Consider the following 14,207-nt stretch of genomic DNA (forward strand, 5'->3'; position numbering starts at 1 on the left):
TTAATATCTCCTTAAAGTTTTTGAAAGTCATCTAATGTTTTTAAATGATCGCGTCGAATTTGAATTTTTTGGGGTCGAATATTTTGCGTTCCCAAGGTATAACCTAAATATTGAATAGGAAAATCTATTTGATTTTTTTCTGGGGCAATATTAAGTGAGTATAAAGAGAGCTGCGTTTGTAAGGATGTAAAAGCATTTTGCTGCTCTTTTTTGGTGGGTGTGGCAAGAAGAATATCATCCATATAATGATATAAAAGAACAGAAGGATGACATTTTCGAACAGGATTCAGAGCTTGATGGACAAATTCTTGACACAAGGTAGGGCTGTTTAACATACCTTGAGGTAAAACCTTCCACTGATATCGAGAAAGTGGCTGAAAATTATTAAAAACAGGGACAGAGAAGGCAAAACGCTCACAATCCTTTTGATCCAAAGGAATAGAAAAAAAAAATCTTTTAAATCAATAACTATAAGTAACCAATCTTGAGGAATCATAGAAGGGTTAGGAAGGCCAGGTTGTAAGGATCCCATGGGTTGAATACATGCATTAATAGCACGAAGATCTGTCAATAGTCTCCATTTACCTTTTTTTCTTTCTTTCTTTTTTTTTTTTTTTTTTTTATCACAAAGACAGGGGAATTCCATGGAGAAGTATTAGGCGCTATATGACCTAAGGATAATTGTTCCTGAACTAAGTTTTCCAAGGCCTTAAGCTTTTCACGTGTTAAAGGCCACTGTTCAATCCATATAGGAGCATTAGTTTTCCACGTCGAAGAAAGGGCTTGAGGTTGCTGAACAGTGGCTATATGTTTAAAGATTTTTCAAGGGAATTGTAGCCCATGCGGAACATCATATTCTTGGCAGAATTAGAGATATGAGGAATAGAAACAAAAGCTCCAAATTGTTGCAATAAATTTTGCCCCCACAAATTTAGGGCAATAGGAACAATATAAAACTGAACTTGGGCCACTTGACCATCTGGCCCTCGGCAATTTAAGGATTGAGAACTTTGATACACCTCAGAGGCGGAACCTAATCCTGTAAGAGAAACAGCAACAGGCTGTTTAGGCCACTGCAAAGGCCATTGATCAGAGGCAATAATGGAAACGTCAGCTCCAGTGTCGACTAAGCCCTGAAAAATTTGTCCCTCTACTTCGAGGGGAAACAAGGGTTTTTGTTGAGTTACTAAAGTTTCCCAAAAAATATGTTTACTCGTGCTTCCAAAACCTCCAGTTCTTTCTTGCCTCCGTGAAGGAAACTGAAAATAGGGTAGTACAAGGAGTTGTGCAATGTGTTGCCCCTCTTTCAGGGATATAGGTTTATGAGCCTGAGCCATAATTTGAATTTCTCCTTTATAATCAGAATCTATAACACCCAAATGAACTTGTAAACCCTGTAAAATGCTACTATTGCATCCTATAAGCAATCCAACAGTATGTGGAGGTAATGGCCCAAAAACACCTGTAGCCAATTTAATAACTCCCATTTCTGGGGTGAGTTCAACAGCCTGTAAAATCACCACATCAGCAGCGGCGCTACCGGAAGTACAGAGAAAAGCTGAGCTAATGAAAATTGGGGGTTAACATTGGCTGACTGGCCTGCTGATGCTGGACCCCTGAGCTGACTGGAAATTGCAAATGAAGAGGGCTTGTACTGTTGTTGGGGCCCCAAGCTGAAGGGCCCCTCTGCAAGTTTCCCGATCCGGAGGTGAGAGAATTACCATTTTTGTCCACTTTAGAGTGACATTCATTAGTCCAGTGTGCCCTTTGCCGCAACGACGACAGGGCTCAGTAGGAAGCTTTTTAAATTCTACTTTGGAGAAGTTACTCCTATTAGATAACTTATGGCACTCCTTTTTAAAATGACTGGTCTTTCCACATTGGAAGTAAACTCCCTTTTTTCCCATGAATGCCTTAGATAAAGCTCTAGCAAACAACGGAGCGTTGTAGGCAGCTCCTCCCACTCTTGAATAGGCTCTAATAAAATTTTCTATTTGTAAGTTTCCAGCAGCCTTTAGAGGACGCAACAACCTCTGACATTCCTAATTAGCATTCTCAAAAGCTAGTGTGGTTACCAGGATTTGGCCTGCAGTCCCACTACCCACAGTCTTTATTACAGCATCTTGGAGCCGAGCCACAAAGTCAGGATAAAGTTCGTTTGTGCCCTGCAAAATCTTAACAAAAGACAAGGCAGTTTTTCCTGATGGTTCTACTTTACACCAAGCCTTTAAAAAAAGTGCTTTAACTTGTGATAATGCCACGTCCTCAAGTCCAGATTGAGCCGCTACGGTAGCAAACTGACCAGTGCCTGTTCATTTTTCCTCTGTAGGTCCTGGAGGATTTCTAGTGGCATTGTGGCAGGCCTGCTCTTTGGCATCTTCTAGCCACCAACTGCGTAGCTGAAACCACTGAGAGTGGTCCAAAACAGCCTTCCCCAAGGTCTCCCAATCAAGAGGCAAAAACAAATTCTCAGAAGAGAAAGAATCTAAAAGCCCCATGACAAAAGGAGATTGAGGGCCATAATTAGCAACAGCTGCCTTCATTTCTTCAAGAAATTTAAATTGAAGAACATTATATTGAACATTTATACCCCCTTGAGGAAATTGGTCATTAGGACCAAAAGGTTGCCTAATAATGGGGAACAATTGTAGAGGATCCTCATCCTCTTGAGAATCCAATACCTTAATTACAGCTTTGGCAGTAGAAGCGGGAACAGCAAACACCGTGCCTGAAGGAGGCAGCATTTCCACCAGCGGTGGCGGTGGCAGTGGGGGAAAACTGTCCTCCTCCTCTGCCTTAGGTACTGATGGGGGTGGATGAACCATGGGGAAAGTAAAAACAGGAATGGTTGGAGGAGAAGGCTGAGGGGGAGATAACTGTAATTGTAAAATTTGTTGTAACAATTGAACAACCGGCTGAAGCTCCTTTTGAATTTCTGATTCTTTTTCATGAGACACATTATCACACAAAGGACCTTCTCTTTCAGTTACAGAATTATCTAAAGGAGGGGAAATGGCTATCAGAGACTTCAAAGACTCCTCATCCTTACCTTCCCCTTTTTCAGAGTCTGTCTCTAAGAGCTCCAAAGCTTAGGTAATAGAAGCACAAAGGGCCTATAAAGGTGCCGACATTACATCACCATGCTGGTGTGCTTGACAAAAGGTCTTAACAACCTGTTGCCACTCTCGTTTATTTAATTGTACTTCAGTTTGATATTGAAACCAAGAGCAATGTTGTTCCACATGAGCAAACAATTTCTGCAAAGTTCTCTCTTTTGCATCAACCCCAATCGAAAGTAAAAGCCCTTGTAATAATCTTAAATATTCTGAGGCCAAGGAACTGGAATTCCCCATAATGAAAGCTTAAGAAGGTCCCCCTTAACAATTCCTGGGTTTTACCCGCTCCTAGGGGGTTCCCCTTCTTGTTCCCCACTACTCACCCTGTGCACCCTGCTCGCTGCGCCACTTATTGGGGACCGTGCTGGGGGTGGTGGAGAATGAACAGACACAAGAGACAAAGACAAATAGAGAACATGGCGGCCGCGCCTAGAGCTTCCGCCTCACTTTATTTATACTCCATAAATCCCACATCAGCAAAAATAACACAATGCAAAACAAACTTTCTGCACCCAGATATAACCTTCTGCTTAGTTCCTTGTCTCTAAGTTGTTTCTTATTTTGTCTGCCTTCTTGGCGCCTACTAGAGTTCATTAAAAGTTCAACTAGAGATACTGTCCTTGACTACTGGAGTTCATTGAAAGTGCAACTAGCTAGAGATACTGTCCTTGAGCCTTATCTATTCTTAGCATATTATTTTCAATGGCCCCTGCAGATGTTCATCAGGGGTATTGGTCTAAAATTCTCCTTTTTGTTGTATCTCTGTCAGGCTTTGGTATCAGGATGATGTTGGTCTCGTAAAATGAGTCAGGGAGGATTCCCTCTTTTTCTATTGTTTGAAGTAGTTTCAGAAGGAATGGTACCAACTCCTCCTTGTACCCCTGGTAGAATTCGGCTGTGAATCCGTCTGGTCCTGGACTTTTTTTGGTTGGTAGGCTATTAAATATTGCCTCAATTTCAGAACCTGCTATTGGTCTATTCAGGGATTCAACTTCTTCCTGGTTTAGTCCTAGGAGAGTGTAAGTGTCCAGGAAATTATCCATTTCATCTAGGTTTTCTAGTTTATTTGTGTAGAGGTGTTTATAGTATTATCTGGTGGTAGTTTGTATTTCTGTGGGGTTGGTGGTGATATCCCCTTTTTCCTTTTTTATTGTGTCTATTTGATTCTTCTCTCTTTTCTTCTTTATTAGTCTTGCTAGTTGTCTATCAATTTTGTTGATCTTTTCCAAAAACCAGCTCCTGGATTCACTGATTTTTTGGAGGGTTTTTTTGTGTCTCTGTGTCCTTCAGTTCTGCTCTGATCTTAGTTATTTCTTGCCTTCTGCTAGCTTTTGAATGTGTTTGCTCTTGCTTCTCTAGTTCTATTAATTGTGTTGTTAGGGTGTCAATTTTAGATCTTTCCTGCTTTCTCTAGTGGGAATTTAGTGCTATAAATTTCCCTCTACACACTGCTTTAAATGTGTCCCAGAGATTCTGGTATGTTGTATCTTTGTTCTCATTGGTTTCAAAGAACATCTTTATTTCTGCCTTCATTTTATTATGTATCCAGTAGTAATTCAGGAGCAGGTTGTTCAGTTTCCATGTAGTTGAGCGGTTTTGATTGAGATTCTTAGTCCTGAGTTCTCATTTGATTGCACTGTGGTCTGAGAGACAGTTTGTTATCATTTCTGTTCTTTTACATTTGCTGAGGAGTGCTTTACTTCCAACTATGTGGTCAATTTTGGAATAAGTGTGATGTGGTGCTGAGAAGAATGTATATTCTGTTGATTTGGGGTGGAGAGTTCTGTACATGTCTATTAGGTCCACTTGGTGTAGAGTTGAGTTCAATTCGTGGATATCCTTGCTAGCTTTCTGTCTCATTGATCTGTCATGTTGACAGTGTGGTGTTAAAGTCTCTCATTATTATTGTATGGGCTCTTTGTAAGTCTCTAAGGACTTGCTTTATGAATCTGGGTGCTCCTGTGTTGGATGCATATATATTTAGGATAGTTAGCACTTCCTGATGAATTGATCCCTTTAACATTATGTAATGGCCTTCTTTGTCTCTTTTGATCTTTGTTCGTTTAAAGTCTGTTTTATCAGGGACTAGGATTGCAACCCCTGCCTTTTTTTGTTCTCCATTTGCTTGGTAGATCTTCCTCCATCTCTTTATTTTGAGCCTATGTGTGTCTCTGCATGTGAGATGAGTCTCCTGAATACAGCAAACTCATGGGTCTTGACTCTTTATCCAATTTGCCAGTCTGTGTCTTTTAATTGGAACATTTAGTCCATTTACATTTAAAGTTAATATTGTTATGTGTGAACTTGATCCTGTCATTATGATATTAGCTGATTATTTTGCTCGTTAGTTGATGCAATTTCTTCCTAGCATTGATGGACTTTACATTTTGACATTTCTTTGCAATGACTGGTACCGGTTGTTCCTTTCCATGTTTAGTGCTTTCTTCAGGATCTCTTGTAGGGCAGGCCTGGTGTTGACAAAATCTCTAAGCATTTGCTTGTCTCTAAAGGATTTTATTTCTCCTTCACTTTTGAAACTTAGTTTGGCTGGATATGAAATTCTGGTTTGAAAATTCTTTTCTTAAGAATGTTCAATATTGGCCCCCACTCTCTTGTGACTTGGAGAGTTTCTGCCGAGAGATCTGCTGTTAGTCTGATGGGCTTCCCTTTCTGTACAACCAGACCTTTCTCTCTGGCTGACCTTAACATTTTTTTTCCTTCATTTCAACTTTGGTGAATCTGATAATTATGTGTCTTGAAGTTACTCTTCTTGAGGAGTATCTTTGTGGCATTCTCTGTATTTCCTCAATTTGGATGTTGGCCTGCCTTACTAGGTTGGGGAAGTTCTCCTGGATGATATCCTGAAGAGTGTTTTCCAACTTGGTTCCATTTTCCCCATCACTTTCAGGCACACCAATCAGACATAGAGTTGGCCTTTTCACATAATCCCATACTTCTTAGAGGCTACCCCATCAGTACGTCACCATCATCAAAGACAAAAGGCAGATAAAACCACAGAGATAGGGAAAAAGCAGTGCAGAAAAGCTGGAAATTCAAAAAATCAGAGCGTATCTACCCCTTCGGAGGAACACAGCCGTGTGAGATGTGAGGTGTCAGTCTGCTCCTAGTGGGGGATGTCTCCCAGTTAAGCTACTCAGATGTCAGGGACCTACTTGAGCAGGCAGTCTGTCCATTCTCAAATCTCTACCTCCGTTCTGGGAGATCCACTGCTCTCTTCCAAGCTATCAGACAGGGGCATTTACCTCTGCCAAGGTTTCTGCTGATTTTTTTTTAACTATGCCCTGTCCCCAGAGGAGGAGTCTACAGAGGCAGGCCGGCCTCCTTGAGCTGTGGTGTTCTCCATGCAATTCAAGCTTCCCAGTGGCTTTGTTTACCCACTTAAGTCTCAGCAATTGTGGATGCCCCTCCCCCAGCCTCACTGCCACCTTGCAGTTAGATCTCAGACTGCTGTGCTAGCAATGAGGGAGGCTCCATGGGCATGGGTCCCTCTCGGCCAGGTGTGGGATATAATCTCCTGGTGTGCCGTTTGCTAACGACATTGGTAAAGGGCAGTATTGGGTGGGAGTTACCCTGTTTTCCAGGTTTTGTGTGTCTCAGTTTCCCTTGGCTAGGAAAAGGGATTCCATTCCCCCTTGTGCTTCCCAGGTGTGGCAATGTCTCGCCCTGCTTCAACTCTTGCTGGTCAGGCTGCACCAGCTGACCAGCCCCAATTGTCTGGCACTCCCCAGTGAGATGAATCTGGTACCTCAGTTGAAAATGCAGAAATCACCTGTCTTCTGTGTCACTCACACTGGGAGCTGGAGGCTGGAACTGTTTCTATTCGCCCATCTTGGGCACGCCCCCCACCAGCCCATTCTTAAAGTTAGAAGTGTCAAGTTTCAATTTCCAAAATCTCCCACTTTTTTCACATCTGTAAGACACGCATTTGTAAAAATCTTTTTCAAAGATTCAATCAGCCACATTTCTTTTGATAGAAGAGTACCATCATACAATGTTTTCCTTAAGGAAAAAGTTTGTTGCTTATGTGTAAGTAAATTTCATTAGAAATATTCAGCATATAGGAAAGTTCTACTTAGTAAAGACACCTTGATCTTTTATAGCTTCCTGAAGAGCAAGAGAGAACTTTTTACCACACTTGTTTCCTGAAGCTGTAATAATCCAACTCTGGAGTGAAACTTCCATTGACTAGAGAATTAAGCTATTAACAAGATGGATATCAAGAAGAGGCTGATAATATTAGTGCATGCTACTTTTAAATGCCCCTTTTCTCTTTCAACCTGGCAAATACCTTGATAGCTCCCAACATCCAGTTTTAGCATTCATCCAACAGTTATTTATTGAGAAACTGTATCATATCATGAACTGAGAATTATTGTTTCTCTCTTTATCTACTCTATCTCAACATCTAAGCCATTAACCAGTCCTGTAAATTCTAAAAAGTTTTCTAAAACCTACCCAAGTCTACGCTCTTCCTTCTTTTTTTTTTTTTTTCTTTTTTTTTTTTTATTATACTTTAAGTTCTAGGGTACATGTGCATAACGTGCAGGTTTGTTACATATGTATACTTGAGCCATGTTGGTGTGCTGCACCCATCAACTCGTCAGCACCCATCAGTTCGTCATTTATATCAGGTATAACTCCCAATGCAATCCCTCCCCCCTCCCCCCTCCCCATGATAGGCCACGGTGTGTGATGTTCCCCTTCCCGAGTCCAAGTGATCTTATTGTTCAGTTCCCACCTATGAGTGAGAACATGCAGTGTTTGGTTTTCTGTTCTTGTGATAGTTTGCTAAGAATGATGGTTTCCAGCTGCATCCATGACCCTACAAAGGACGCAAACTCATCCATTTTTTATGGCTGCATAGTATTCCATGGTGTATACGTGCCACATTTTCTTAATCCAGTCTGTCACTGATGGACATTTGGGTTGATTCCAAGTCTTTGCTCTTGTGAATAGTGCCACAATAAACATACGTGTGCATGTGTCTTTATAGCAGCATGATTTATAATCCTTTGGGTATATACCCAGTAGTGGGATGGCTGGGTCATATGGTACATCTAGTTCTAGATCCTTGAGGAATTGCCATACTGTTTTCCATAATGGTTGAACTAGTTTACAATCCCACCAACAACATAGTGTTGGAAGTTCTGGCTAGGGCAATCAGGCAAGAGAAAGAAATAAAGGGTATTCAGTTAGGGAAAGAAGAAGTCAAATTGTCCCTGTTTGCTGATGACATGATTGTATATTTAGAAAACCCCATTGTCTCAGCCCAAATTCTCCCTAAGCTGATAAGCAACTTCAGCAAAGTCTCAGGATACAAAATTCCTGTGCAAAAATCACAAGCATTCTTATACACCAGTAACAGACAAACAGAGAGCCAAATCATGAATGAACTTCCATTCACAATTGCTTCAAAGAGAATAAAATACCTAGGAATCCAACTTACAAGGGATGTAAAGGACCTCTTCAAGGAGAACTACAAACCACTGCTCAGTGAAATAAAAGAGGACACAAACAAATGGAAGAACATACCATGCTCATGGATAGGATGAATCAATGTCGTGAAAATGGCCATACGCTCTTCCTTCTACTCTAACTTCTACTAACCTAGACCCAATCACTGTCATTTCATAGCTGCAATTAAATTCTTTACACTGCTTCCAATATTACCTTTCTACATTCTCCACAAGGAAACAGTGGTAAAGTCACTTAAAAATGAAAATTAAATCATTTGCTCCCTTGCCTAAAACTACTCATCTACTTTCAAATCAAATTTCAGCTCCTAATCTTGATCTGATTTTCTATGATCTGGCCTGTATTTCCTTCCTTGTGCTCACTACATGATACTTCCCTTGTCATTCAAGTTTTAGTTCAAACTTTGGAAACCTTTCTTGGCCACATTAAACAGAGTTGTTTCTCAGTCACCATCACAAAATGCTGTTATAATTCAATTACAGAAATTATCACAAACTATCAATCAGCCACATTTCTTTTGGTAGAAGAGTACATCAATACCATCATACTATGTTCTCCTTAAGGAAAAAGTTTGTTGCTTATGTGGCAGTAAATTTCATTAAGAAAATTTAGTAGATTGGAAGGTTCTAATTAGCAAAGACACTGACTTGTAACCTTCATATCTCATCTCCTCAAGCTGATTTTAAAAGATTTTACAATATGAACCAAATGCATATATTAGAAAATACATAAAATATATTTTTCCTCTCTCCAGTTTAACTGGAATTAAAATGCCTGGAACTAAAAATTTGGGATATTTTGTTCAAAGTAATGTCAGTGCTTAGAGCAATGCCTGACATGTAAGTAGGAATTCAATAAAAGCTGTTGACTGAATATTGAATGCTGCTTCAGTCTTTTGTCTTTTCAGTTGTCTCAGTCCCTTCCATCTCCACTTCTATAGAAAAGGTTTTTTCTTTTTTATCTAGAATTTCTCAGTAGTTCTGTCTTTATTGTAAGCCCTTCAAATTCAACCTTGGCATTATTGCCAAACTCTTATTCTAAAAAGCAATGTTTTTAAGTCACTACCACCTTTAACATATATCAATAATTCGTCAGTGGATACAGGAAAAGTTAAACTTGCCTACATAGCACAGAATAACTATGAATATACTATGACTCTCCCCAAATTCCTTTTCTTCCTTCTCAACTTGCCAGATTTGCTATCTTTACTGACATTTGAGATTCAGTTTCATATGGTAATTTTGCTGTCAAAATTTTTCTAATGTCTGCTATAGATTTTGGCTCAATCTCTCTTTAGTGACATGAAGCATTATGGATATCTCCATCACATAGTGTACATATTGTTGTTCTATTGTGCTTATTTCATATATAGTTTTCTCTCATTCCTCAAATTATATTCTGGATATTTTCTATAGTTTTATTTCACTTGCTAGAATATTGTCTTAAGATTAGGGGGCATATTTTCTGTTTTTTTTTTTTTTTTTTTTTTTTTTTTTTTTGTAGACGAGTGTCTTTTAGTTTAATATGTTTAGATTATATTTTAATATTAGATGAACATGGCCTGAATTTGTCTTCCTAGTTCCAACGTAGTGACATACTCCATGGTCTGTAACCATCTTATTTTCTTCATCGGAAAGATGGAGGTGCTGTCTTATGATAATGTTGAGAGAATTACATGAGTCAATAGATGTGAAGTATAGTACTTAAAATTAGATTTTGTTCCTGTCTTTGCTAATGATGAGTAACATGCATAATTAATTAAGCAAGAAGTCATTTTATTAACATACAATTTGATTGCAATATAGTTGTACAAAAGTCATGAAGTTAGTATTATACTTGTGTTTTAATGCTGGATACTGACCAAGAGAGTCAAACCTTTCCTCGGCTGCAGCTTTTCTGGTTTTGGTCTCTCTGCTTTCTTTGGATCGACTGAAGCGATGACTTATCACAGCAGATCAAGACACTTAAAATTAGAAAAATATAACAAGGCAGGTGATAAAATATTTTTCTTAAATGGTTTGCTGAATATAGTTTATGCCAAAAGAGGAACATTTGATCAACATTAAGAAGCTTTATAGTCATAAATTATTTTAAAAAGGAAATCAAGTGTATTTTATAAATATTTTTAAGGTGAAGTCTATACTGACCATTTCAATTTCTCAAATCAACTAATGCACTGCTTATTTTGGCAAATTTATGATTTTTATGATTTAAGTAACAGAATGTGTACATTATCTGAAATCTTATAGACTATGGAAGATTTGTTCAACTGGTCATTTAGTCCACTTATTAAATTATGAATTTTCTTGGGTACTGTGTGCAGTCAGGACTGGAAACTTTACTTATTTTTTTAAATGGATTTATTCTGAACTTGATAAAAAGTAAAATAAACTTGGAAATAAAAATAGCAAGCACCTTTATTTCAGAGTCCTATATGTATTATTCCTCCTAAATAAAAGAAAATTTATTCTCTAAACTAGTTACCCAGATTTCATTGCCATACTCATCCTACAGACTAAACTGAAATCTCGCTCTGTACACATTTTTTTTTTTTTTTTTTTTTTTTTTTTTTTTTAGTAGAGACAGGGTTTCAGGCTTGAGCCACCGCACCCAGCCCCCTCTGTACACATTTAATTTCGTCATTTTTTATATAATATTTCAACTGAAATAAAATGGCCATAAACATAATTTTTCACTGAATACACACAGTGCACTCAAAAGCCTATTTACAAAGCCTAAGGTTGGATCAGCCCTTACTAACTTGAGGACTCTATAGACATACTTAGTGATGCTGAGAGCTTTCTGGCCTGTATTACCAAGAAATCTATTAATGAGAGTTTATTCTTTCTTAAAACAAAACATGAAAGCAAGACTCCCCGTTACATTTGGACAGCCCACCAGCAAGACTTGTCTCCTCAAGAAATAAAATTCCACTGCACATAAATTAACCACTGTGCCCAGAGCTAGAATGAAGATATGGTTTAATTTCTAAAACATCACCAGTATTTGAGTGAATAGGCTCCTATAAGGTACTAAAAGCATATGATGAGCATCACATACTAACAAAAAGAAAGATGAAATAGTAAGCATGGTGCAGCTCAGGCCTTTGAGACCATTGAAACCTACAATACACCTGTACTGGGGATCAGCTGCACCATCTGGATCTGTAATATGCATAGGCCAGTTACAGAGTATTTCAAAATAAGATCTTCTAATTTTAGAATCTTGTTCTAAAATAGCAATTTGTGAAGATATCCAGCTGGAGACATGAAGTGAATTTCAACTTAAATGAGCAGTTTGACTAAGACATCACAAAGCAAGTTAACTCAAATTGTTTTCCAAATCTTTGTTTTATCAAATGGCCTTGATATTGGTTAAGAATTATATGTAGTTTAGATGGACAATGTCATATCACTTTTAAAGACGGATTCTCTTCTGCACCTGCCTGTTTTCCATTTGCACAGACACACTCAGATGGTTCTGTAGAATCACGGCAAACATAAAAAATGCTTTGGCAGTAATCTCCCATCAGTACTGAGTTTTTCCTTACACCTTTTATTGAAAAATGTTGTTCAGGGTCTTCTTGCTGCCTTGAATGAGCCAAGAAATTAGCTTATGACCTTCTCTGATAACTATGCTAGCTAAAAACTAATCTGACATATGGAAATGAAAGTCTCATTACTTCCTTAAAGCTCCTTGGTGTGCATCTTTATAATTTACTCAGTGAGAAAGACTGAAATTGAAATTCTTAAAAGGTTATTCTTTTAATTAATCCCAAGACTTGCCAACTGTGGTTTCTAGAGCCATTATCATTTTAGACAATTGTACTTAATGCCGTAGTAAGTCAATGACTGTTATTCACACTTGATGAAGGCTTTGGAGAAATAATACAAATAATATAATAATATATGCAATATATTACATATAAAAATAATAATAGTATATAAATATTTTAAACACACAAAAAACTATATCTAGTTTGCTTACAGGGAAATTTTTAATCTTAAACTTTTTTCATTTGCAGAGAACATTTTCAAGTAGTATGGATATGAAGGCAAATGGTGCTAACTGACTGCTATCATTACATAAGTTGATAATTTTCACACTGGTTAATAACACATAATGACAGTGATAATTAGGGCCACAGATGGATACTTATCCACATCAGGAAACACAACTGAATTTAATTTAACTCTATAGGAGGTAAATGCCAGGGAAACCCATTTCCCCAGGAGAATTGGGAGGTGGGTAAGTAACTTTTGTATGTGATTACTGAAAGGCATTTATTATTTGGCATGTCTGTGGTAATTGGTTTTTTATATTTAGTTGCTCTACAGACACAGAGAAATGTACTTTACATTTTTACTTTGAAACAAATACAAAATATTCATCTCAAAGTGAGCCATACAACAGAAGTAATGTTGTGGAAACAAGAAACACTAAAAGATTGTGAATAAAAGTAATCTTTAATCCCCATATTTCTGTTGGAAATCCCCATATTTCTGTTGGAGTTTACCTGGTTTCTGAGAAAAGCATTTCTTTTCTTATTTCGCTGAGGAAGATAGCAAAGGAAAAAAATGTAGAGATCGTGTTTTATATAATGTAGCTTTTTGGAAGTCTGAGACACTTTTTTTAAAGAAGCTTTCAACATTGAAAACATTCAGCATAAAGGACACCTAAGTTTACTTTCACAACATAAGCGCCTGCAAGTGAATATTAGCAATATTGTACATTAATGCTCAATTTGGTAGAAAGCAGCAGCGGTGACATATTTGAGGTGATTATTATTTATTCAGTTCTCATATTAACTTTCCTACTTCATTGCAGCTCTGCTACCACATGAAACCTGTGGTCTGTCTAAACAAGACCCTTGAGACGTTCTGAGCATGTTACTTTCCATGATTTGGTTTGTGCTATTTCTTCTATAGGTGACTTGCTTCCAGTTCCAACTGCTAATTTCAACCCCATCAATTCTTCAAATGTTTCACAAACCTAACTATTGGTTCTTTGTCTCTAGACTAAATTTTACGAAATGAAGCTGAGAGACAAAAAAAAAATTTAGAAGTCTAACTTTCAAAAGAATCATTCATATCATTACTCCTCCTTCACTCAAAAAAAAAAAAAAAAAGCCACAGCAAGTATTAAAAGAAATAAAATCATAAGGTTACCAGGATGTAACCTAGTCTGTTCATAATGGAAAAAAGAAAACCTATAGCAGTCTCTTCACATGCTCACATATCTGCAAATGTTATCATATATCTTCAGAAAGCATATTTTAGAAGTCAGGAACAGATTTTTTTTTTTTTTTTTTTTTTTTTTTTTTTTATGAACGAGTTAACACCTTTCAGAGAAAAGACTCAAGGCTTCATAAATTTGGGAGCTTATAATAAGACAAGGTGGTCCTGCTTCTTGTTGTTGTTAGTTTGTTAGTGTTTACTTTATCTCAAAAAACAAGTATTGTTTTTTTGTTTGTTTGTTTTTACCGTGGTATTTGATATACTTAGCCATATTGGAGGCAGAGAAGTCACTTTAGCTTGCTCAATATCTAGAGCTTTTCTTATTTTATTATTTATTTATTTTATTTTATTTTATTTT

This window comes from Rhinopithecus roxellana, chromosome 3, assembly GCF_007565055.1.
Source record: "Rhinopithecus roxellana isolate Shanxi Qingling chromosome 3, ASM756505v1, whole genome shotgun sequence".
In the NCBI taxonomy this organism is placed as follows: domain Eukaryota; kingdom Metazoa; phylum Chordata; class Mammalia; order Primates; family Cercopithecidae; genus Rhinopithecus; species Rhinopithecus roxellana.